Below are 27,911 nucleotides of genomic sequence, written 5' to 3' on the forward strand. Positions count from 1 at the left end.
TTATTTATCATATATATTGGTCTCTATTCGAAATTCTATTTAATCGAATCCGACAAGAACACAGACAGAAACATCGAGAACAGGTGAAAAAAAGAGAAAGAAAAGTGCTGAGTCTGGCGGGGACTCGAACTTAGTTCGCATGGTGCTTTATAAGCCGAACGCCTTAGACCACTCGGCTACGGTAACAACTAGTGATTGTGGCAAAGGCTTCGAGTAGTAGTTCTTATTACAGAATAACATTTTCTATTGCTTAAAATTTAAACCTGATTTACTTTGATATAATATATCTATTAATTTGTTTCATGAACACGTTTCCTTACTTTGATGAATGATGTATGTTGTTGATATAGATTTTATTACACGTTCTTTCGTAAATATTATAGAAAGTATCAGGGTTATTTATGATCTTTCATGGAAATTGACTGGCGCATGCGCAGTACACAGACAGTTCAATTGGAAGGCGAAGAAGGAAACGCTAACACACTGTTAGAATGTTTCCCTCGCAAGCACTAGTTCCCACCCGAGCGACGGCGGGACGCACTTCCTCCTCCTGGGGTGGTGTGAAGGGTTTACGAAGTCCCTTCGTTGTGTTATATTTCTTGAATGATTATGCACAATATCCAGTCACATCTTCTACACATTTGGAAGTGATAAATCGTAGTATAAATAAACCGTCCTCCACATACAGTAATTGTTGCTTTTCCAAGATTATAAACTGAAACACTTTTTATTTCAATAGAATATAAAAGTTTCAATGGGAGGGATTACAACCCCCTCAACCCTCTGGGTCTTTGATATGTCACCGCCTTAACTGTAACTTTCAAGTTAGAATCGAAAAATGGAGACATGCGACCTACTAAATATATTTTAGTTCATTATACATTTTCATAAATAAAATATCCACAATTACAATGACAGTAAATGCTAAGTAATTATTGTAAAGGTTTGTATTTTCATTTTCCCTCTTTCTTCTCAACTGAGCTTGAAAAATGTAAAAATGGGAGATTAAGAATTTCAAATATTACGTATATTTTAGCGTATTACGAAATTATAATTAATAGAATCCGGCAGGATCACAAACAGAAACGTCAAGAAGAGGTAAAACCAAATTGTACTGTGGTGGGATTCGAGCTACTCTTGAATGGTGCTTTAGAATCTCTAGCCGAATGCCTTAGTCCACTCGGCTAATATCACAAGTTGAAAATATAGTAAGCGTGTTTCGTGTTCAATCTTTTGTTACAGTATGAAATTTATTTTGTATTCTCTGAAGTTTAAGCCTATTTTGGCCTGATGTAATAGTCTGTTGAAATTGTTTTATGTTTACGGTATTCTTTGCTTTGACGAATGATGTTGTTAATATAGGTTCTATTACGTATTCGTTCATAAATATTACAACAATTGTCAGGATTATTTATGATCTTTCATGAAAACTGACTGGTGCATGCGCAGTAGAAACAGAAAGATGCACTTTACCGACATTTGTCATACACGCCAGAACGCAAATTTCTAACAGGTTCTGAAAATGCCTCGCTCTAAAGGTTGTGGAGAACTGTCTGTTGCTCTGAGAGGAGAAATCATAGGCCGAGCAAAAATGGAACAAACTGTGCCTCAGATTGCTAGAGATCTGGGATGTGACAAGAAAACGGTCAAGAAATGGGTTCAGCGACATGAAGAAGGTGGTGAATGGTTCAGGTCTCGGTCAAGAAGTGGAAGGCCAAAAGTGACAACTGCAGCTCAAGATCAAGCTTTAGTTACAGAAGTAATGAACAGACCTCTACGCCACACGTCAATCCTCTTGGACAAAGCCAGAGAATATAATTGTTCTCACGAAACAATAAGAAGAAGATTATTGGGGGCTGGCCTACATTGTTCAAGACCCACTAGGAAGACTCTCCTGACTGAAACTCACAAGGCCAGACGAATGGAATGGGCACAGAATAACATAACCCAACCTCAGTCATATTGGGACTTAGTCATCTGGACCGACGAGAAGGTTTTCAAGTCTAACCAACAAGGCAGAGTTATATTGTATAGACCGCGCGGAACCAGGTATGCTGAACAAAATATTATCAGAACTTCTTGTTCAGGACGAATATCAGCACACTTTTGGGGATACATGACGGCTGCTGGTCCTGGAGATTTGGTTCCGGTGCCTGAGAGAATGAACAGCAGTGTTTACATTAATATCCTCGAAAATACGTTGTTACCGTCCTTAGAAAGAAACTTCCCCGAACAGGAAGAATATATATTTATGCATGACAACAGTGCTGTTCACACTTCCCGGCAAACACGAGAGTGGCTAAGTGAACATCCAGAGTTAATTTGTATTGAGTGGCCCCCTCTGTCCCCAGATTTGAACCCAATTGAACATCTCTGGGCCTACATGGTGCAAGAATGGGAAGAGAGACGTGAAGACAGAGACCAAACGCTTCTTCAAAATCATGTTATGGAACTGTGGCAACATTTTCGTGACACACCGTCGTATTGCTCGAGACTTGTATCTAGTATCCCCTCCAGACTTCAAGAAGTTATTGACTCTGGAGGTGATTACACGAAGTACTAGTGTGTTATTTTTTGTGTAAACATTTATTTAAGTTTCATTTATTTATTATATTTTTTCAAGAGCAATACTTTCGTTCTTCATTCTTTTCCTTTGCTTGTTTACTTATTAGTTCGTTAAAACGTTAAGGAAGAGTAGTATATCTTCAAAAAGTATTTGTGAATTTACTTTGAACGTTTCTAAGAATACATTTACTTTTTTTTCTTACTCTATATCATACCCAATATTACTTTCATATCAGTTAATTAATAACTTTATTTTACATCTCGGATAAAAGTATTATTGCCTTTTTAACGATGTTTTTCCTTTTGATTGTGTAATTTCTAGTTTCATTGATTGTCCCTTCCTTAGCTAGGTTCGAATTCGAGAACAATGTGGTGTAATTTACGTTCTTTATTTTTCATATTGTGCAGTAATGACAATATTAATTATTTTTCATGAGTCCAGTTGATCAGTGAGAACTTGGACAAACATTAATCTGGTGATTCTTTACGCAATGACAAGAGTAAAATTCATTTTAGCTGTTCTTTATACTTCACAGCGATGAAACATTCCAACAGTGTGTTAGCGTTTCCTTCCTCGCCTTCCAATTGAACTGTCTGTGTACTGCGCATGCGCCAGTCAATTTCCATGAAAGATCATAAATAACCCTGATACTTTCTATAATATTTACGAAAGAACGTGTAATAGAATCTATATCAACAACATACATCATTCATCAAAGTAACGAAAACGTGTTCATGAAACAAATTAATAGATATATTATATCAAAGTAAATTAGGTTTAAATTTTAGGCAATAGAAAACGTTATTCTGTAATAAGAACTACTACTCGAAGCCTTTGCTACAATCACTAGTTGTTACCATAGCCGAGTGGTTGAGTTCACCGGTAGACGTGAAAGAGTGCGGACGTTTGCTCCTGCTCGTTGTGACTACCGAATAGCCAGTTAAGTGCGGCTAGCTAAGTGTTATTTCAAGTGACTGTGATTAGTGCTATCTTGGTATAGTGAACAGCTTTGATACTTTTCGAGTATATAGTTATTGTTTGAAAAGTATTTGTTGTTTTTTGTTTGAATTGGTGATCATCATGTTTCGTGGTTTACGTCAGAACACAGTGAAACTTGCATTCGATAAAAGTACACGACATATACGCCCAACTGCTTTGGATATCCATATTTGGCTGGATGAACAGGTACATGTGAATTTGGATCAGATTGATGGTATTCAATTAAACAGTGAGGAATATTGCGTGTTTTTGAAATTTAGTTCTCCGGAAAAATTTGAACAATTTCTCGTCAATACACCTAGTGAACTTCCCTTTTTGCATCAAGATGGCTCGCGGAGCCTTGTTTCAGTGCAAAATGCTTCAGATACTCTTACACGTGTACGTATCACAGATCTCCCCCTTGAACTAGATGTTAGTTTTCTCAATTCTGCCCTCAGTAATTACGGAAGTGTGAAAAAGATAGAAAATGAGCAGTGGTCCCAGAAGTACCGCTTTCCTGTGTTTAATGGTGTACGTATAGCGTATATGGAACTCAAGAAGCATATTCCTTCGAAATTACTCATCCAAGGTTATCGAACAAGCGTTATATACTCTGGACAACCCCCAACTTGCTTCGCGTGCCACCAGGTCGATCACACTTTTAGTTCTTGTCCCCGACGCCTACAGCGCGCCAAACATTTGAGTACAGCTCCTCTGACGCTCAATATGTCCCAGTTATCTGGAAAAACTCTTCCTCAAACTCCTCGTTACTCAACCGATCAGAGCTTTCAACCTGGTAACAGTACGTTAACAACGACCTTATCTGACTCATTACCCAGTGCCCACAGTGCTCCATCGCTACAGGACCTCAATGAGTTTCCAGTGCTGACTGTGCCTACTTCCCTGGATCGACCCACGGATACCGGGATACAGGATTCAATAACTAGTGCGCCCCCCGAAGATATAGGAGATCCGCCCATGGTGCCTGATGTCAATGACCAGTGTTCGTTAATAAGTGTGTCGGCAATGGACGAGGCTTCCAACACCAGTGCTTCGCAGATACCGCCTACTAAGGTACTTCACGACCTTCCGCCTCCTTTATCTGACTCAGTTGATGCGGAAAGCAGCAAAACTGTGAGAACGGTTTATATAAGTGAAAAAGCAGGTAAGATTGCCTTGTCAACACACAAGAAAATCAAAACAAACACAGGGAAAGGGAAGGCTGTCGTGACACGTGACTCACGTGAACCTGTTGTTGGTGCTTCGATTACATCATCGCAACCTAGCTTCTCGACTGTCCTTGACGATTCGCTACAAACAGACAGTGTAAAGAATCAACCTGAATAGTGTTGTTTTTTTCTTTTTCCTGTTTGTCAGGTCTCAGCATGCAGTTTGTTTATTTTGCAGCTCTAATAATTTTATTTACTTTCTATCCGCTGTGTATGTCTTACCCTATTGTCACTGTTCGTAAAGTGGGTACTTTAAATTTAAATGGTATAACTAGTCCTACGAAACAACGCTTGTTACATAACTTTATACGATTACATGACTTTGATATACTCAATTTGCAAGAACTCAAAATTGCCGATTTAAGTTTCATAGATCGGTATAATTGTTTTGTTAATCTTGGATATAGTGGTAGAGGTACTGCAATATTAGTGAAGAAAGGAATCCATGTGCAACACGTTACTCGTTTACCGTCTGGCAATGGGCTCAGCCTTGTATGCGATAACATTCTATATGTAAATGTGTATTGCATGTCAGGTTTTCTACACAAAACTGACCGTGAAAATTTTTTTAATGCTGATATCGTGCCTCTGTTTTCTATTCCGCATACGAGTATTATCCTTGCTGGAGATTTCAATTCCATTTTGTTTTGTGACGATTCTACTGGCTATTTTAATAAATGCTTAGCATTAGAAAGACTGGTCCACGGATTCCGATTAGTTGATACCTGGCGGTCCAAACGAACTGATATCATTTATACGCATGTCCCTCCATCAGTGAAGTCACGCATAGACAGGATCTATACCTCCTTCGATCTCGTACCTCGTGTGTGTGACATTAATGTTCTTATGGCTCCGTTTAGTGATCATAGTGCTGTGTGTATGTTACTCAAATTTCCTCCCCCTCTCCTTGGTTTGAGCCCAACGTTCGGTCCCTCTAACTGGAAACTTAATCCACAGCTTCTGAACTCTGATGATATTAAAGAACTGTTTCGAGAGAAATGGGCTTACTGGTGTCGACAACAGAGATATTTTGGCAGTTTAAATTTGTGGTGGGTTCATTATGCTAAGCATAAAATTAAATCTTTTTTCCAATGGATGCATTCTGAATACCGTCAGAACAGCAAAAATACCATTGACTACCTTTACAAAGTGTTACATGAGTTGTGGCAACAGCCTCCCTCTGCGCACACGTATATGCATATTAATAAAATCAGAGCAAAATTAATTCGATTAGAAAACGACTCTTTACAGACTATCACTAAATCATTCGATTCCAAATTATTGTTGTCTAGTGAACGAGTTACATTTTTCCACATCATGCGGCAACATAATAGAAGGAGAACTAATTTTATGGAACATCTTGTATTAGAAAATGGCCAAGTTGTTACTGCATTACCTGATATTATGTCCAGTTTAACACAGCATTATGAACAACTATTTGAATCGCATCCAGTTGCTACTCAGATATGGCCCACTTTCTTTTCCAATATATCTTGTAAATTAACAGCGGCTGACAATGCACAGTTGTTAGCCCCGATTACTAAACAAGAGATTTATGATGTGTTAAATACTACAAAGCATTGTAGCAGTCCTGGCAAGGATGGACTCATTTTTCTCTTCTATACACAGTTTTGGGATGTGGTAGGAGATACTTTCACTGCTGTACTTAATGATATGTTTCAATCTGGAAATGTTATGCAAAATGATGGTATCATTATTTTAGTTCCGAAAAAAGGAGCCCAAGCTCATATTTCTAATTTTAGACCCATTACGCTGTTAAATACTGATGTCAAATTATTGTCTAAGGTATATAAAGTACGCATGGAAAAAGTTATCGAGAAACTTTTAAGTGGTAAGCAGGCAGCGCTATCAAAAGAACGTAATATTTACTATGCCCTGTGTAGCCTACGAGACATCATGGGATATTTTCAAGTGCAACAGCTCCCTGCCTGTGTCACTTCTATAGATTTCAAACATGCTTTTGATTTTGTCGAGCATAACTATCTTTATGCTGTACTACAAGCATTTGGTTTTGATTCACGTTTTATTGCTAATATTAAAAATTTATATCACAATGCAAAATCCCAGCTTCACATCAATGGTTACTTTAGCTCACCCATATCTATCAAGCGAGGTATCCGCCAAGGATGTCCTTTGTCAATGTTGTTATTTGGCTTAGTTCTTGAACCTTTATTGCAAAATTTGTCCTGTTTTCCAGTCTCACATTTACATGATTTTCAAAATATTGTTTGTTTTGCTTTCGCTGATGATGTCTCAATCAGTTGTACCACTGTTGCTCAGGTAAACTATGTGCACCAGTGCTTAAATAGTTATTGTAATGCTAGTGGAGCAAGTATTAATGTCAATAAAACGAAGAGTTTAAATTTTAATAACTGGGCAACGGTCAATAAAGGGTTAACTATCTGTCATTCAGAAATTGTGACGAAATTAAAAATTTTAGGTGTTAATTTTACGAGTAATCTTGATCCAGACTCTGAGACAGTCTGGACGCCAATAATCAATAAAATCAGGACAGTTGTTCTCCAAAATCGTCATCGACAGCTGAATTTAATCCAGAGAGTCTGGTATGTGAATACTTATATATGTTCTCAATTATGGTATACAGCACAGGTATGGCCACTTCCGGACATCTGTGCCAAAAAAGTGCAATCGATCATTGGCTGGTTTATTTGGTGCGGCTTTTTCTTCCGAGTTCCACAGGTAGTAATGGTGTTACCAGTAGACAATGGTGGCCTTGCTTTAATCAATGTACGACTCAAGTGTAAAATATTATTTTTATTACGTAGCTATAAATTGTATCATTTGGACCATAGTCATACACAACAATGGCTACAATGTTGGACGCCCACCTTACCTGCTCCAAATCCACCCAATGTTCCTTTCCTTCAACACGCACCCTTATATGTATATAAATTCGTCCTAGCCTGGAGTTATCTGTCTAAACATGATGAGATAAGAGAAATCTGTTCTCGTGATTTTTATCTGTATTTTTTAAAAATGACCTTTACTCCAACTACGATACGAGTACAGCAGAACAATAATAGTTGTAACTGGAATCGCATATGGTTTAATATTCATAGAAAGTTTCTTCCGACTTGTGTGCGTAGTTTATGGTATAGTGTTGTGCATGATATTCATGCTACTAATCAACGTTTGTTCGACATTCATCGCCTACCACTTAATGCGTGTTCCCATTGTGGACACCCCGACACCATTATCCACAGATACACCTCTTGCCAGCTAGTAATGTCTGTGTGGTTAAAACTATGTGCTCTCCTTGCTATCGTATGTCGGACATCTCCCCACCATTTTACACCTGATATTATTACCTTACCCGATTACCATTGGTTCCCTCCAACCCGCAATAATGCTGTTACTTGGCTAATAGGACACACCTTATACTATATTGATTCCAGTCGCAGTAACATAAGTGTCACGGATTATCATGAATTCTTAAAACGCACCAGATGGAAAACTTTTGGTATGGTACCTTTCCACAAGAATTTCGCAAACTTTTTGACTGCCTCATTTTAACATGATACGACTAATGTAATATCTGTAAGATCATATTTGTAGTACCTCTAAATTTCTTATAATACTGTCAATATTTTACAAGTTCTTGTCTACCTTGATAAGCACAAAAAAAATGTAATATGATGATGTGATTTGTATTGTTCTTATAGCACTGCATATATTCCAACTTTCTACTTGTATTTACCGTATATGTCTTATGTCTAAACGACCAATTTCTTTCAGGTATGTAAGTGACCTTGGGAAATAAAGATGTTATAAAAAAAAAAAAAAAAAAAAAAGTGGTCTAAGGCGTTCGGCTTATAAAGCACCAACCGAACTAAGTTCGAGTCTCCACCGGGTACAGCACCTTTTTCTCTCTTTTTTTCACCTGTTCTCGATGTTTCTGTCTGTGTTCTTGTCGGATTCTATTAAATAGAATTTCGAATAGAGACCAATATATATGATAAATAATCATTTATTTCCGAATCTGCACTCGTACAATATACATTTTCGAGATGTTGATTTTGGAAATGAAGTGTATATAATATTGAATAGTAAAAATAGTAAAATAAAAAAATGTGTAAATATTGATTAATTAATTAGAGTTATACATGGCTTTCCAATCAGGATTATATAGAGAGGACTAACTTCTAAGTGCAATCCGAAAACAAATATTTGAGTTTTAATCTGACCCAAAGTTGGTAACTTACAGGATAATTTATACATGATTGGTATTGTAATTTTTATGCTTTTATTATAATCCTCTGTAAGTTATGATTTTACCAATTCTAAATGTAGAACGAGAAACAAGTGTAATATTATATTTGTTACGAAAAGCTTTTAAGCAATGATACTTTCAGGACGTTTTTTGACGGAGAATTTGAGACCCCTTTCGAGCTAAGAAATTTCCGCCTTCAGGACCATATATTCGATCGTGCTCAATGTGGACTACCAATGTTTGCCCTCCACCCGCATATTGAAATTCCCCCCGAGGATAATTTTCTGAAGTCACCACTGTTTATAAATAGTTTTTCGTTACAAATCAGAGGATAGTGGAGTAGTGAGTATACTTTTTTTTTTTTTTTTTTTAGCTATGGATTTAAGATTCGCAATTCACATAATGTTCCGTTCTAATCGAATTTGAAACAAAAGAAGTTTTCAATGAGTTACTCGAAGAAATATTTTCAGCCTCCGGATGAAAATAGGAAGACACTTAAAAAAAGAAACAACTTATTACCGGGTTTGAACACACAAACATGTGATTGATAGTGTATCGACCCAAACCACTCGACCGTTTTGTACGCCTTTGCACATCTTCTTTTGCCCCTTGTGAAAGCAGTTTACTGTTCCATACTCGCTTTTGTTTATTCCGATACGACTGTGAGTTCTCAGTAAATATTTGGACGTTACAGCTCTTGCAATGTATAAAAGTGTTTTTAGAATAAATCACAATCGATATTATGTCCTAATAACATACGTAAAACAGGTTGAATTCGTGAAATGATTGAGGTTGGAGTGAGCGTAAATGTTTTCATAGTTAGGAGCCTGGATATGCAAACCCGCTTAACGTGGGGATTTAATTTTGTGAAATTTGGTACTGATCACCGAGCATAGATTGGTGCCTCCTTTTTTTCACCACCAGTAAACGTTTTAACGACACACTTTTGCAGGTTATTTGTGGCATAGTACTGTACGGATTTGCTCTTAATTTAACGTAGGGGCTGCGGTAGTTCAGTGGTACTATACCTCTGGTGCGATGAGGCCCTTGCTTTGATCCCAGGATTCTCAGCAAGTGGGCTTTCTGGTGGATAAACACAGTGTGCATGGGTTTTCTCGGGATTCTCCCATTTTCTTCATTCCACTATCTTTTTTATTTTCATCATCATTGTCTCCTTTAGCCTACCCAACACAACTGTGGGAAGTAAAACTCAAAGATTTCATGAGATTTTTAATCCAACGTCCCACGCTTGTGCTCCAAGGCTAAGAGAGACAGTGATAGAGATGGATAATACTGGTGTAATGAAAATGTGGACGTACGTTTCTTGGCAGTTTTTGCATGGGTTTGTGATCTTGTTTCCAATCTGAATTGAATCCTTAGCAGTGGAGTTTCAGCACACTTATGAGGGGCAGAAACTGTCGCATGCCCCTGCCGTAATGAAGAAGGTGGAAGGTAGGGGCTGAGTCCTGGAACTCCGGACCTTCCCCGAAATCGTTATTTTTATGTAAATTTTATCTAATTTTAGGGGCAATTTTACATATTTTAATACAATTTGTCCTCGTATTGAACTTGGAACCCCTCCGAAATAAATTCCTGTGTACGTTTCTTGTAGGAGGAAATCGGAGAATCCTGGAAAAGCCCACAAACACGGTGTTTTCTCATGTAGGCAACTTTTTTTATGGTAGAGAAGTAGGCATATTGGACTGCATTGCAAGACCTGTAACTGCCAAATATTCACCACAAACTTATAGTCGTATCGACATAAACAAAAAGAAGCGTGGAGCAGGAAACTACTTTACCCAAAAGTCAAAAGAGACTATCTGAAGACATACGAACTGATCGAGCGGTTTGGGTCACTAGTCTATCAATTAGGAGTTTATGTGTTCAAATCCTAAAGGGAGTATGCGTTTTTTTTCTAAAGTGTGTTACTATTTTCATCAGAGGACTGAGAACATTTCTTTAAATAAATCTTTGACAACTCTTTTCTCTCAAATTCCATTAGAAGGGAACATTATATGAATTGCAAATCTAAAATCCACAGCTGAGGAAAAAATATTATGTTCAATATTTCATTATTATCCTTTGATTTGTAATGAAAAACTAATTATAAGCATTGACGATTTCAGAAGATTCTCCCCGGTAATGGTCAATGTATGAATGAGAGAAAACTGATAAAACATTATTCGTCCACTTTGAGCATGATCGAAGATAACTTATGGCCACGAAGCGGGAAATTTATGTCGACAGAGTCTCAAATTCTCCCACAAATTCTCCCTGAAATCATCAGTTTGAAAGGTTTCCTTAACAAATAGAATATTACATTTATTTCTCGTTCTACGTTTTGAAATGGAAAAATCGTAATTTTAAAGTGAATTATAATACGATAAGCATAAAGATTTATAGAACTAATGAAGTAAATATTCTTGTGTAAGTTATCGATTTCTAATCAGATTAAAACTCGAATATTCGTTTGCATCGCACTTTAAAGTAAATCCTCTCTCTATATATTTCTTACTGGAAAGTATGTTTAACTCCAATTACTTAATCAATATTTTTAATAATATATTTTTATTGTAATACTTTTACTATTCAATGTTGTATACACTACATTTCCCAAAGCAAAACCTCGCAAGTGTATAGTGGACTAGTGAATATTATCAAATAAATTATCATTTTGTTTACGTAAATACTCCATCGCCTCATTTGAAACTTCATACTTTAAATAATAATAATAATAAATAATAATAACAATAATAATAATAATAATAATAATAATAATAATAATAATAATAATAATAATAATAATAATAATAATAATAATAAAATCATAGGCATACCTTTATCAGAATTTCAGGCTTAGTCAATAAATGAATTCAACGTGGTCTCTATTCGAAGTTCTATGTAATCGAATCCGATAGAAATACAAAGAGAAACTTCGACAACAAGTAAAAGAAAAATGTTACTTTGGTGGGATTGGAAGTAACTTTTAGGAGTTCTTTACAATTTACAAATAAATGCCTTAGACAGTTTTTTCATTTCTTTAAGTTAACTTATTCACCGAACGTATCTGAGTAACTTGTCTCTATTTTCTACTCGGTTATATACGTTTTACAATCATTTCCGTTAATCTTGAACGACAGGAACACGAATACAAAAACATCTAAGAGAATTAAAATTCCAAACTCTCCCACCGGGAATCGAACCCGGGACCCCATACACCTTAGGCACACGTGCTGGCCACTAGACCAGCGGGGAAAACAACTGAAATGCATTTTGTAGTATCTGAAGTTTACACCTATTTCATCCTGCTGTAATAATGTTTACCGTATTCGTTACTTTGAGGAATGATATATGTTATTCATATAGGTTCTATTACATGTTCGTTCATAAATATTATATAAATTACAGGAGTGCCCACAGAGGGGGGCTATGACGCAAACTGCGTCATTGAAATATTTGGGGGGGTTAAAATCTATATAAATATGTTTGAGGGGGTGTAAAAATTAATAGAAAAGAAGATTTTTTTCATGGAAGAACACCTACGGATAGACAATTGGGGGGTGCGTCATGGACATAAGGGGGTGGGCACCACTATAAATTATCAGAATTATTCATGATCTTCCATGGAAATTCACTGGTGCATGCGCAGTAGAAACAGAAGAATGCAGTTTACTGATATTAGTCAGAATGCAAATTTCTAACAGGCTGTCAGAATTCCTTAATGGAAAGTAGTGGTTCCCAACCTGGGGACGCGCAGCTTCCTCCTGAGTAAGCATGAAGTGGGAGTAAGGGGGGGAAACATACTGGCAGAAATGAATTGTGAAATAAATTGTTATTATTATTATTATTATTATTATTATTATTATTATTATTATTATTATTATTATTATTATTATTATTATTATTTGTCATACCGCTAAATCAATTTCTTCACTGCTTTCTCGTCACAGCCCAAAACCCAAGCGATCTGAATAAGAGTTTGTTCCACTTTTACTCGACTATAATTTCTCCTCGCAGACTAACAGATAGTTCTCTACAGCCTTTAGAGCTCTGCATTTTGACAACTTGTAGAAATTAGCATTGCGATTCGTATTAGCAATGGCAGTAAAGTGGATCTTTCTGTTTCTACTGTGCATCATCAGCATCATTATATCAGAAGTATTCCGCCATTACCAGCGAGTCACTTACCGCAGCTGAGAAGCTGCCATGCTCCACAATCTTCTGTTAACCTCTCCATCTTCACATACGGTTTTTCTGTTTTGATATCGCCAATAGCCTAATTATGTTTCTATATAGTCTAATTCGTCCCCTCCCTCTCTTTCCTTCCCCCATACCCTCTAGCACATCCCTCATGATACAGTTCCTTGTTAACCAATATTCCAACCAGTTTCTCTTCCTCTTCTTAATAATATTTTTCTCCTTCACTTTCCAACCCTCTCATTCGTTTTCCTCTCGACCCAGCTATTTCTCTCCATTCTTCTTCACGCACATATTTCGAAAGCCTCCAACTGTTTCTCATCATTTCTGCGTAATGTCCATGTTTCTATCCTATAAATACAGTAAAATACAGTGCACGAAGCATTTTATGAACCTTTCTTTTTCAACTCTAAGGCCCCACAAAATAGTATTTTCTTCATCATAAAGGCTTCTTTCGCCATTTCTATCCTTGCTTTTACTTCACGTTCGCATGTCATATCACTAATAATACTACTTAGACATCAAAAACTAGTCACCTGTTTTTTTCCCGCTCCTACTTCTATATTTGACACCGATCCATCGCCATGGATTTTGTCTTTCTAACATTTATTTTCATCCTATATTCTTCAGAAGCCTTTCTCAAGTTTTCTACATCTTATTAATTTTCTTTTTAGATTCTGCAACAACAATCATATCAACCCCAAACCGTATACACCTCATCATTCTATCTCCTACCTAAATTCCATCTTCATTATGAAAACTCATTTTTGCTATCTCTTCTACATAGCTATTAAATAATGTCGGCGAAATATATAATATCTGTTGAACTCACCTTTCAATTACACTGTCTGTCTACTGTGCATGCGCCAGTAAATTTCCATGGAAGATCATGAATAATTCTGATAATTTATATGAACGAATATGTAATAGAACCTATATGAATAACATATATCATTCCTCAAAGTAACGAATACGGTAAACATTATTACAGCAGGATGAAATAGGTGTAAACTTCAGATACTACAAAATGCATTTCACTTGCTTTCCCCGCTGGTCTAGTAAATCAGCCATTGCTTCCGGCCGTCGAGGAAAATCTACGGGGATTGATTCCCTACCTCTAGAATTCTATATAACCTTTATCGATATTTTAGCACCCTTTCTTACGAACCTTTTCAATGAATATAGGCAGACTCTAGTTTTAGGTGAATCTCTCCGCACAGGTGTTACAGTTTTAGTACCTAAACATTCTCGCACTTCCAGTGTTAATGATTTAAGACCTATTTCCCTTCTGTGTACGGATTTAAAAATTTTAACACGCTGTCTTACTGCACGAATAAAAGTGTTTAGTGACAAACTGCTAAGTTCACATCAATATGGAATAGGCCAAAAGAACCCGATCTATAAGGCTTTATCAAATCTTAGAGATTTCATTTCCTACCACGAATCCACTGCTCCTTCACCCGTTGCTGTTTTAGCCACGGATTATTCTCAAGCTTTTGATAGGATTAACCATGACTACTTATTCAAAGTCCTTGAGAAATATGGTTTTGGGTCCTCCTTTATTTCTCTTGTACGAGGAATTTATACGCATAGATTGTCAAAAATTAAAGTTAATGGTGGCTTAAGTAACCCAATAAACATTAATAATGGTATTTTGCAAGGTGACCCAATGTCAAGTTTATTATTCAGTTTGTGCCTTGCACCACTTATATACGCGACTGAACGTTTACTCCCTGGTGTGTCTGTCTACAATACCAAACTAACTGTACAAAGTTATATAGATGATTCCCACTATTGTTTACAAAATCCGGCCGACATGAATTGCCTACAACGGTTATTAACCTTATATCAACAGGCTTCTGGAGCGCAACTCAATCACAGAAAAACAAAAATATTATGTATTCATCCAGAATACAATGCTTCATATAGCAACTACTATGATACGGTTTAAAGTGTCAAAATACTTGGTGTATGGTGGTACAATAATATCAATCAAACAGTAGAACAGTCATATAATCTTACAGCAAATAAAATCCGAAGTCTTCTTATTACTCATAGACAGCGAAACATGGACATTTTTAGTAGAAACTTATTTCTCAAAACGTCTGTTTCTAGTATTTTCAGCCACATTGCACAGATTTTACCAATGCCAGTTAAAATATGTAACCAGTTAACCAGTCAAGCTTTGTTTTTCTTATGGCATTCCAAAATCTTACGCGTGGCTAAGAATCAACTCTACCTCCCCTCACGTGAAGGAGGCATAGGCTTTTTGCACATAGAAGCACAGGCACGTGCCCTTCTTCTGCACAGAAGTTGTAAGCTGGTCTGTGAACACGAGACTTCGATTACGGCTGCTGTTATCAATGTCTGCTTCCACTGTTTAGACCTTCAGGCGCCAGTACACGTGTTTCCTTGGAGCTACAAATTTCCTCATTTACGTGATGTCATACTTGATATGATATATGCCTTGCTAGCAAAAGATCCAATTGAAACTGGTTCGGTCAACAACCTTTACTGGCGCTATGTTCGCTTGTGGGTTACTAGTATACCGACTGTTGTCTTAAAGCACCCACACAAAAATTGGAATGCTACATGGAAAAACATCAACGCTTCCTTTCTCACCCACCACCAACGTACAACCTGGTATTTCATAGTCAACAACGTATACGAAACATTGGAAAAACTTCACAATATAGGTATTGTAAATAGTAGCAACAATCTTGATACACTGCAACAATCTTGATACACTAGCACATAAGTTTCATGCCTGTTCCAATGTACCAATCATTTGGACGTATTTTTGTATTTTAATTAGTAAAATTTGTCGTCTTTCACCTCATAGCTTTACTGTAACAGAACTTATTTTGTGGCCTGCTTTTAATTATTTTCCGACATTTAAAAACAATGCAGTTATCTGGATAACTATACAGACAATTATGTTTCTTGTGCATACTAATCGGCCTTATCATATAGAATTATACAAGCAATATTTGCAATATCAGGCCAGCCTTCTCTCACCTGCACGAAAAAGGAAATTTTTTGCTAACTATTTAACGTTTCTTACAGAGTCTTTGTCCATGTATGTAATGTTATAAAAAAAAAAAAAAAAACAGAAAGATGACAAATCTGTAATACACTTTTGTCCCATCAGCTCATGATAATGGAGGAATAACTCGTGGTAAATCTACTAATAATAATGTAACCTGCCTGCCCCGTGCAGACACCTATGTATATATGCATTGTCTCTGTTCATTATGTCAGTTTTTTTCTTCTTTTCGTTTTTTATTTTACAAATGTATTAATTCACTTTTTTAATTCTTAATATGTTCATGTACTTTATTTGTTCTTCTCAATAAAGAAGGTTTAAAAAAAAGTGGCTAGCACGTGTGCCTAAGGTGTATGGGGTCCCGGGTTCGATTCCCGGTGAGGGAGTTTGGAATTTTAATTCTCTTAGATGTTTTTGTATTCGTGTTCCTGTCGTTCAAGATTAACGGAAATGATTGTAAAACGTATATAACCCAATAGAAAATAGAGACAAGTTACTCAGATACGTTCGGTGAATCAGTTAACTTAAAGAAAAGAAACAAAGTGCCTAAGGCATTTGTCTGTAAATTGAAAGGAACTCTTAAAGGTTAGTTCCAGTCCCACCAACATAACATTTTTCTTTTACCTGTTTTCGAAGTTTCTCTTTGCATTTCTATCGGATTCGATTAAATAGAACTTCAAATAGAGACCACGCTGAATTCATTTATTGACTAAACCTGAAATTCTGATAAAGGTATGCCTATAATTTTATTATTATTATTATTATTTAAAGTATGAAGTTTCAAATGAGGCGATGGAGTAATTACGTAAACAAAATGATAATTTATTTGATAATATTCACTAGTCCACTATACATTTGCGAGGTTTTGCTTTGGGAAATGTAGTGTATACAACATTGAATAGTAAAAGTATTACAATAAAAATATATTATTAAAAATATTGATTAAGTAATTGGAGTTAAACATACTTTCCAGTAAGAATTATATAGAGAGAGGATTTACTTTAAAGTGCGATGCAAACGAATATTCGAGTTTTAATCTGATTAGAAATCGATAACTTACACAAGAATATTTACTTCATTAGTTCTATAAATCTTTATGCTTATCGTATTATAATTCACTTTAAAATTACGATTTTTCCATTTCAAAACGTAGAACGAGAAATAAATGTAATATTCTATTTGTTAAGGAAACCTTTCAAACTGATGATTTCAGGGAGAATTTGTGGGAGAATTTGAGACTCTGTCGACATAAATTTCCCGCTTCGTGGCCATAAGTTATCTTCGATCATGCTCAAAGTGGACGAATAATGTTTTATCAGTTTTCTCTCATTCATATATTGACCATTACCGGGGAGAATCTTCTGAAATCGTCAATGCTTATAATTAGTTTTTCATTACAAATCAAAGGATAATAATGAAATATTGAACATAATATTTTTTCCTCAGCTGTGGATTTTAGATTTGCAATTCATATAATGTTCCCTTCTAATGGAATTTGAGAGAAAAGAGTTGTCAAAGATTTATTTAAAGAAATGTTCTCAGTCCTCTGATGAAAATAGTAACACACTTTAGAAAAAAAAAACGCATACTCCCTTTAGGATTTGAACACATAAACTCCTAATTGATAGACCAGTGACCCAAACCGCTCGATCAGTTCGTATGTCTTCAGTGAGTCTCTTTTGACTTTTGGGTAAAGTAATTTCCTGCTCCACACTTCTTTTTGTTTATGTCGATACGACTATAAGTTTGTGGTGAATATTTGGCAGTTACAGGTCTTGCAATGCATAAAAGTCTTTTCCGTATAAATTATATTCCATTTTACGTCCTAATAACTTATATACAACAGGTTTAATCTGTGAAATGATTGGGGTTGGAGTGATCGTAAATGTTTTCATAGTTAGGAGCCTGGATATGCAAACCCGCTCAACTTGGGGATTTACTTTTGAGAAATTTGGTACTTATATTACATATTCACAGAAATAAGTTTGTTTCGCCTTTGGGTTATTATGCAACAACGAAGTTATGCTGGAAGAGGTCCCATAAGCTTAAAGAAATCCGGTCAGTAAATTTCTTAAATTGAGAAACTCCCGCCCTAGCCATTGGGAAAATCCCGTCATTACTTTAAATGTAGTTAATAACGGGAAAATCCTGTTATTGCTTTCTATGTAAAATTTAAAGGTCAACATATCATAATCATTATGCTAAAACTGAGGTATTAAATTACAAATTTAGTATGTAGATATCATTGAAAGTTCAATCCAAGCTAATGTTGGAAGCTACGTAGGCAATCGATAAATTTTGCCAATTTCTATCAATATATTTAAGCAACCTTGGCTTCATTTCTTATGTTTAGGCTTAACATCCTTACGTAATACAGAGGTTATCGAAGAGAAGACTTTCGCTTACAGTGACATCCGAACCGCTACTTGGTTTACGCATGAAAGAAGGGTTGTGGTTCGACCGAGAATTGAACATGAGACACCTTGATTAAAAGGTGAAAAGGAAATAAAACTAATGCAGGTGGTTTGATATGTGGAAACGTCACCATGAAGTTCACACGATTCGCATTTTTCGTTCTTTTTATTTTTTTGGTTTAAACCAGTTATTTGAAGAAAGAAAAAAAAAACAGCTGGTGTAAACCAGCCAACCCTAAAAGTAAGCACTTCTTTAAGAAAAATACACAAATAAGTAGCAAAATTCTATGTAGTAATTTTACTTCAAAATATTCCATACCCTCTTTTTGAAATAAAATTAAATAAAAATAAAACGTAAGAGAAATACTTAGATTTATATGATACACTTAAAGGCTGCTTGTGTACATCTAGAACTTTGTATATTCTTGACATTCTACAGTTAAGTTTTATATAACCACCATCACGGTTTACTCAATCCTCAAGTTTTCTGAATTTTTAACAAGAGGGATTCAACATATCATTACGGACCCCCCCCCCAAAAAAAGGACTACGGAATATATTTAAGTTAAGATAAATACAACTGCACAACAAACATGATTGAGCGGTTAGCTTTTGCGCTTCTATCGGGAAGTCCGGGATTCAACCAGCATTCGACCATTCTGACAAAGTTTTTCTTCATTCCATTTGTGAATGTAGAAATAGTGCGTGTACTGTGAGTTGACTGACTTCCTTTCTTATTATTTTTAAATCGTTATTATTACTAATTACCAGCAGTGACGGTTTTGCGAAGGTTAGGGGGGCGGTCTTTCGGACTGAAGCCTGTTCCCCAAAGCTACGGAATGTCTAAAACAAACGAAATATCTATTAGTTATGCCTTTACTGATAAACTTTAAGCTCCCGTCAAAGAAAAATTACGAATGTTTAGAAAAACTAAACATTAGTAAGAAAAAACCCTCCCAAAATACTTTTCTAAATCCGCCACTGATTCTCAGTATAAAATGATCTTCAAGGTTGTATCCGGAAGATTATTGCTAAACATATAAACGAAACGAAATATTAGTTATGCCTGTACTCATAAACTTCAAGCACCTTTCAAATAAAATTAGGACTTTTTAGAAAACGAAACAATCAGAGAAACCCCTCCCAAAGTACTTTTCTAAATCCGCTACTGATTATTTGTATAAATTGGTATTCAAGATTGTATCCGGAAAATTATTGCTAAATCATTGCACAGCTACATTATAACAGAAATGTGGAAGTACAATTTAACGGATATATTGAAAAACTAGCCTTTGGCTAGCTGGGGGCTCCGCCCCCAGACTCTCGAGTTTACTCGGCCTACGGCCTCTCACCCCTTGAACCCACAATTCTATTGTTTCTTTTCCTATTTTCAACTATCTAAAGGATAAGATTTTGTATTCCAAGAAAACTCCCATTTAAATAGCATGGGAATTTCTTCATCTCCCTTTAGACCCCTAAAAATTAAAAATATTAACTTTTGGCAATTTTACTGATGGTTAGTCCCGGAAGGCTAAAATCATGCCAAATTTCATCATTCTAATCCTGCCGGAAGTACCTAAACATTTTGGGGTGTAGAAGACGTCCCATATAAATATCATGTGAAAGATTTTTCAGTTCCCCATTAAACCACTATACAATTGAAAATTTTTATTTCTGATGATTCATTTTGGTAACGCTAACGAAAACGTACAAGCATACCGAATTTCAAATTTTAATTCAAATTCTAAGTACCTAAAACATGAGATTATAGGTTTAAAAAAATCCCATTTAAATGACATGGGGAAATCCTTCATCAACTCTTTAGAGCCCCTAAAATTAAAAATATTGCCTTTGGGAATTTTCCTATGAGTTTGTCCCGAAAAACTCGAATTATGCCAAATTTAATCATTGTAACCCTACAGGAAGTACTCAATAATTTGGGAGTGTAAAAGGTGTCCCATATAAATAACATGGGAAAGATTTTTCAGTTCCCTATAAAACCATTCAAAAGTTGGATTTTTTTTTACTGATTTACTTAGGTAGTGCTAACGAAAACGTACAAGCATGGCAAATTTCAAGTTTTTATTGCAATTCTAAGTACCTAAAACATGAGATTATAGGTAAAAAAAAAAAAAAAAGGTCCATTTAAATAACATGGGGAAAGTTTTCATCCCCTCTTTAGACCCCCTAAAAATTAAAAATATTCACTTTTGGTAATTTTCTTGTGGGTTAGTTCCTGAAAGCTACAATCATACCAAATTTAATCATTGTAGCCCTACAGGAAGTGCTCAATAATTTATGTCAGCTCATGTAGTTTTATATATAGTTAAGATGTACGCTTTGACGGATATATAGAAAAACGTAAGTTTAACTTTTGCGCTAGAAGCTAGAGTACTAACCTCTTAGAAATGAAACACGGAAGACAAACTAAAATTATCTAGAGAAGAAAAAAAAAGTCGATAACTCGAAAGTTAAAATAAAGTTAAATAGCTTCTAAAATTGCCCTCAAATACTATATTTTTCATGTTAGATTTAATTCGTAAAACATGTGCTCCATCCATCTTGATGGTGAATTTCAGAGCGAAATATGGCATTTAGGTCATGGAATTCTTATCTAACTATAGAATATACTATAAGAAAACTATTTAGATAGAAAAATCATGAAAATGAAAAAAGCCAAAATTTCCAAAAGTACTCGTTTTTTTTTCCCAGAAAAGCAGGGTTTTTATGTGAAAAAATCCATCGATTCAAAAAATCCGGCTTTTTTGCATCTTTAATTCATGATGATAAGTGTAGTGAAAGACTTAGTGCTGAGACGGACGATCTAACTGAAGCTTTCAGAAGTATCTGCGAAAACAGTGTATCAATATTCTTCATATTTCAGTAAACTTTCAGTAACTTCAGTTCTTCTTCAGCAACTTCATATTTCTATTCATGGATTCAATAAATATGATGGCTTAATGTGGAGTTAATACTTGATAGTGAATATTTGTTTAGAATGGAAAATTTTCAGAAATGGGAAGTTTTAAGCGGAAAATTTTCCACTTCACATCACTAGTTGCAGGGATGGTTTCAGTAGAGCAATTATTAATATGTACATTTAATGGACGGAACAATGTCAAGGAGATTCTTTCTTCTAGGGAAGAAAATGTTTTATTTGTAACTGTACTTTATTTGAAGGAGCGCCAAGTGAACTTTGTGGTGGACAAACACCGTATGCGGTGGTTTTCTCGGGGTTCTTCCGTTCCCTCCCACTTTCTTCATTCCACCATTTGATTCATTTCTCATCATCATCGTCTCTCTTAGCCTCGGAGCATAATCGTGGGACGTTAAACTGAATATTTCATTTCATTTTATTTGAAGAAAAACATTTCTAACCAGCGATTATCTGAAGCAGAGATCCTTGGGTTATCCGGGTTCGATTCCGTGCCGGATATTATTAAATTAAATATTTCCTTTTGTATTTTGTGACTGGTGGCTTGTTGGCAGTGGCGTCACTAGGTCTAATTTGGGGTGTTCAAGCCTCCCCAATTTCTTACAAGCCCACCTAAATTTTACTGTTACATACTTTTAGAAAAGAGGATACTAAGAAAATCTACCGAAATTACAGTATTGACGAATTTGCACCCAAATGCAACAGAAGGAGCACACACCAGAGATGGTCATCCTCCCTCATTTTGCCCTTATGAGGGCCACCCTCACCTCACCCTCATTTTAGTAGTTGAGGGTGAGGACGATAAAGTAATTGAGGGTGAGTGTGAGGGTGTCAATGGAGGGTGAGTGTGAGGGCGTCAATGGAGGGTGAATGTGAGGGAGGGTGAGTGTGAGGGCGTCAATGGAGGATGAATGTGAGGGCGTCAATGGAGGGAGAGGGTGAGGGAGGGTGAGGAAGGGAGTCAATGGAGGATGAGTGTGAGGGAGGTTGAGGGAAGGCCGTCAATGGAGGGTGAGTGTGAGGGAGGGTGACTGTGGGGACGTCAATGGAGGGTGAGTGTGAGGGAGGGTGAGTGTGAGGGAGGGTGAGGGGAGGGCGTCAATGGAGGGTGATGTGTGAGGGAGGGTGAGTGTGAGGACGTCAATGGAGGGTGAGTGTGAGGGAAGGTGAGGGGAGGGCGTCAATGGAGGGTGAGGGGCGTCAATTGAGGGTGAGGGTGAGGAAGGGTTAGGAAAAATGACCATCTCTGCTCTCAGGTAGAAGACTTTCACACATAGGGTATACGGAAGTTTGTGCCATGCTACCACAAATGTCTAGAGGTTCACGACTATATCGAAAAACAGCAAGGTATGTACTTGTATATCAATCACAAAATATATTCTCCTACCATTTTGTTATTATTTTAAAGGCAGGTACGGTGGCTAAGTGGCAGAGCGCTATATCTCAGATGTGTGGAATCCTTGGTTCGATTACCGGCCAGGTAAATTTGTGGTAGATAACATTGTGTCCATGGGTTTTCTCTGGATATTCCTGTTTTCTCCTACATTCTCATTTCACCAAATCTTTCATTATCATTCACTTGCCTAAATCATCCGTCTCCAAAAGGCATAATAGTGAGACGTTAAACAAAAAGTTAATTTATTTCCTTTTTTTAAAAAAAACATCGATCTTTTTCTTTCTTTCTTTCTTTTTTCTTTTCTTTTCTTTTTTTTACATGTGCCTCATATCTATAGTAACTTTTGTTGAAAGTAGCTTCGTCGTGATTATAACGAAGGCGTACGTGCCTTTGGCTAGGGAAACCCCTGTTCGATTTCTAGTGGAAGCTCACGTAACTCGGATTACATTTTAAACTGTAAATTGATACTTCATATAGCCCTGGTGCTAAAAAGGGAAAACAACATATTTATGGAATGTATGACATGGTACACCTATGACATTTATTTCTCTTAACAATTCAGTTTTACTATCATGTATAGTAGTGATGATTTCAGTGGGTAACCTGGAGAGAAATTTGCTCCGGGACAAATCACCTGAAATCATCACGGATACATAGAAATGTGAAAGAGTTTTAAATCCAGTGAACAAAGGAAAATACTTTACGCTCGCCTAGTTTCGCTGTCGATAAATTAATTTGGACTACTTTGTGGAAGGAATAGGGCGCAAATGTGTGGATTTAGAAAACAAAAAGGTCTGTGTCAGGAGTCATAACGATGTGAAACTCAAGTCAGCTAAATCGTCCAACAATGTTTCCAGTTTGTATTTTGTTGGTAATTTCGAAAAGCGATGCGCTTTTTTTTTTCTGTTCCTGTTTTAACTCTCCGTGCCTCACTCGGTAGCAAGTTGCTTTGTCAATTTTCCGCTGCACAATTTTGCGAGAATTTATCAGTTTTTTTTATAACATAAAAGCGTCAAAAATGCAAGAGTGATACGTGGGCTTAAACAGTATTAAAAGTAAACTTCTATAGTGCAAATATCTATGGTGAAAATAAATTGAAAGTGCCTAGATCAAAGTGCTGCAGTAGGTAATAAAAAGCGGCGTGAAATGCTTGTGCATTTTTAGAAACAAGAACGTAACTGCTATGAATGTATGATTAACTTTTGCTTTACACGATGTGAAATACTTGTGAAAATTTTCGAGTGCAACGTTGTAATTCGTCTTCAAAAGTCTGCACTATACTGCTTCAGATATGGCTAGGGTTCTGAATTGTCCCGGTTAGGGTGGAATTAAGCAAGAATCTTAAGTGTTGCTCCGGAGGAATTTGTCTTTCATCGAGATGGTTAAAATTCTGGAATTCCATATTCTGTCTCTTAAATAATTAATATGCGTCACTTTGGTTATACAATAAATAAATAAATAAAATGCAATTTTGCAATTATTGCAATCGCAAGGCTCCAAAAAAAATTTTTAAAAAATACCAATTTAAAAATTCAGCTCAGGTGTCGAATACTGATCTTCCCAGCAGGAGTGGTTGTAAGTAAGATAAATAACAGTTCCCTGACCACCACTACCACACAAAAAGTTCTATGCACCGGATCCCAGTGTGTGGGTTCGATGTATTTTGTTACTCAGAATCTAAATTTCGAAACCCCGAGACGATCGAATATGTCAATTTTTTTGTTATGGGCGAAAAACTTGAGCGATTTTGGATAGTGAGGTTACACGTAACACAGCAATATATATATATATATATATATATATATATATATATATATATATATATATATATATATATATATATATATATATATATATATATATATAATAAATTGTGAGCGAACCCCAGGATATGGATTGTTACACGGCATCCAAATCTTAAAACCCCAGAACGATTGAGGGGCCGCGGTGGCTCAGTAGCAGAGCGTTCACCTCTGGTGCATGGGGTTCCGGGTTCAAACCCTGCTCCCGCCAAGTGAACGTGGGTTTCCTTGGAGTTCTCCCGTTTCCTCCTACTTTCTTCATTCCACCATTTCATTCATTGTTCATCATCACTGTCTTCTTTAGCCTAACCGGCATAACCTTGGGACGTAAAACTCAAAAATTTCATTTCATTTTCCCAGAACGATTGACAGTATTAATTCCTTTTCATGGACGAAAAACTTGAGCGATTTTGGAAAGGGAGGATACATGTAACACAGCAATACAATAAAACAAAAGTCCTGTGTAGTGGACCTCAAGGTATGGATTCAATGTATATATTGTTACTCAGAATCCAAATTTCGAAATCCTAGGACGATTGACCGTATCAGGTTTGTTGTATGGGCTGAAACTTCTGTCCTCCCTATCCGAAACTGCTCATATGTATCGCCCATATCGTTGGTAAAGGCACGTAGTGGCGTTACTCGCAAAAAAAGCACCATGCATGCTTATTTAACCTGCTCTATCAACCATAAAACTTTCAGAGCTGAAATCTTTATATGAATGGAGATACGAGCTGTCTGCAAAAGCCGTATCTTGAAAGTAAGCATCTAAAATAGCTTACCAAGAGGCGTGAATAACATATGGGTTCTAGCTATTTGGTCGTTGACTAGTTTCTTATCTTACTGATAATTTAATTGGTTCCTTTCAAAAGAAATAGCACATTTACGTATATCAGGGACATTACTACTTCCTGGTCGCAATTACACTCACATTGGAGTGTCAAGAGCAGTGATGTACTGCAGTGGTGATTATGAAAGTACCGGGGAACCCAACTCAGTGTATTCTTATTCTTATTGTTGTTGTTCATACTACTACTGCTATTACAACAACAACAACAACAACTACTACTACTACTACTACTACTACTATAATAATAATAATAATAATAATAATAATAATAATAATAATAATAATAATAATAATAATAATAATAATAATAATAATAATAATAATAATAATGTAATAATGGCCACACACACACACACACACTGTGGCACTTCCATACTGAGTTCAAACCACGGAATATGAAAAAACAAATTTTCTCGCAAAGAAATGTTCAGAATGGTACTCATTACCTGAAAATGTACCGGAGTGCTGCTATGGCAGTAAGAAAAGTACTACGGCATACCCTAGGCGCGTCCCGGCTCCACTTCATTTCTGATCATCAGTGTATTCTTGAACGCTGAACACTATTGCTGTACCTTATTTTTAATTTCTCAAGAGCGTAACTTAAACTTTTCTTTTCTTTAAAAAAAAAAAAAAAGCGCAGCAGAAGAGAGTAATGGATTGCGGCACAATTTTTCCCGTCAAAAGTACAACTTGGTCAACTTTTAGTAATATCTTCATAAACACTAAGGTCAAAGCTTTCTTGGTATAAACTTTCGCAACACTGTGTTCAAAATGAAATGAGTAGTAAGGTGTAATATTATACGAAGAAGTTCAAATCGCTTTCCTGTAAAATTATAAGCATTCAGATACACCTGAACGTGAGTTTACCGACGATATTACATACGTCAGCTATATGTAGTACACGTCCATCTGTATGTGAGATTCTTACCGCCGGCGTACATTTCTATCTTTCATACGTATAGATGGAACACTTATACGGAAAATAGTATAAAACATACGTTTTCAGTTACACGCTTGCTGGAGAAGTTACCTATAGTCGTGCGTTGGGTCCAAAAAGTACTGGATTTACGCATGAGTACTGGATATACTTTTTTTTTATCTGTGTGTATTTACATTCCTTGACTTGTTTTACTGTAATTGAAAAGTTTGTCAAATAATTAATTTCAATTTCAACAACACTATTCAGCCACATTTTTTCCTTATTTTGAACACGTTATTCTAATCATTTTTATAAAGAAAGAATTAAAAAGGACCCGGAAATTTATGAGAAATTTTCATTTTGTAATTAAAATATATATATATATATTTTTAAAAAAAGTTATATTAAACAAGCTGAATTCTTAGTTTTTATGTTTTATCTTTTTTCCTTTTCTTTCTTACTTGCCGGTCGAGAATATTTTAATGATGTAACGAAAAACCAATTTTCACGAGAAATTCTCTTTTACAGAAGTAGAAACAATCCGCTTAACCAGGAAATTAGCTTCGTACGCTTTGTAACTGATGCTTTAGTGCGCTTATATACATATATTCACATACAAATGTATGAATAATCTACCTATGTGCGTTAGTAAACTTTTCATGTTGCAGTTGTGGAAAAAAGTAAAAGTTTTCAATTTATTTTGTCACTCATTTTCTTGGAGCTCCTGTTTTCACATTTTTGTGTTTTTTTAAGCTCTTGTAATTAAAAGAGGATATCTTTCATATAGTGGAAATTAAAATGTAAAAGGAAGTTGCATTAATGAGAAATGCGGATTTATTTTGACGTGCAATCGCATAATGATTATGAAAAAAACTTTGTGTATTTGCTGTTTGGTAATGAGAATAAATCACTTCGCATAATTTTATTTTTTCCTTAGTGGATTTATCTGCTATAGACAGTTCACTATCTCTGGTAAAATGTAATTGCATTTGCATCTTTTCCCCTCTTTTTCTGAGTTTTTTTTTTAAAAAAATGAAATTTCATTCCCATCTAAAGGTAACGCCGCAGAAGGTAACGCCTTCTCTAGAGCCGTGAGCATTTATTAATTTGTAGTTTAATTTGAAAATGGGTAACGGGATTTATTTATTTATTGATGTGTTTGGCTAGATACAATATAAAATTACAGAAACAAAATTACAGAACAATACACAATAAAACAGGGAAAATTCATCTTATAACAAGCAATGCAGTGCTGGAGTGCTGAAAAGATTTCTTGACTTCATGGCAGTGGCGTATTTACGATTTTGTTTCGGAGGGGCTTTGCTAA

This window comes from Thermobia domestica, chromosome 15 (assembly GCF_964235325.1).
Source record: "Thermobia domestica chromosome 15, izTheDome1.hap1.1, whole genome shotgun sequence".
In the NCBI taxonomy this organism is placed as follows: Eukaryota; Metazoa; Arthropoda; class Insecta; order Zygentoma; family Lepismatidae; genus Thermobia; species Thermobia domestica.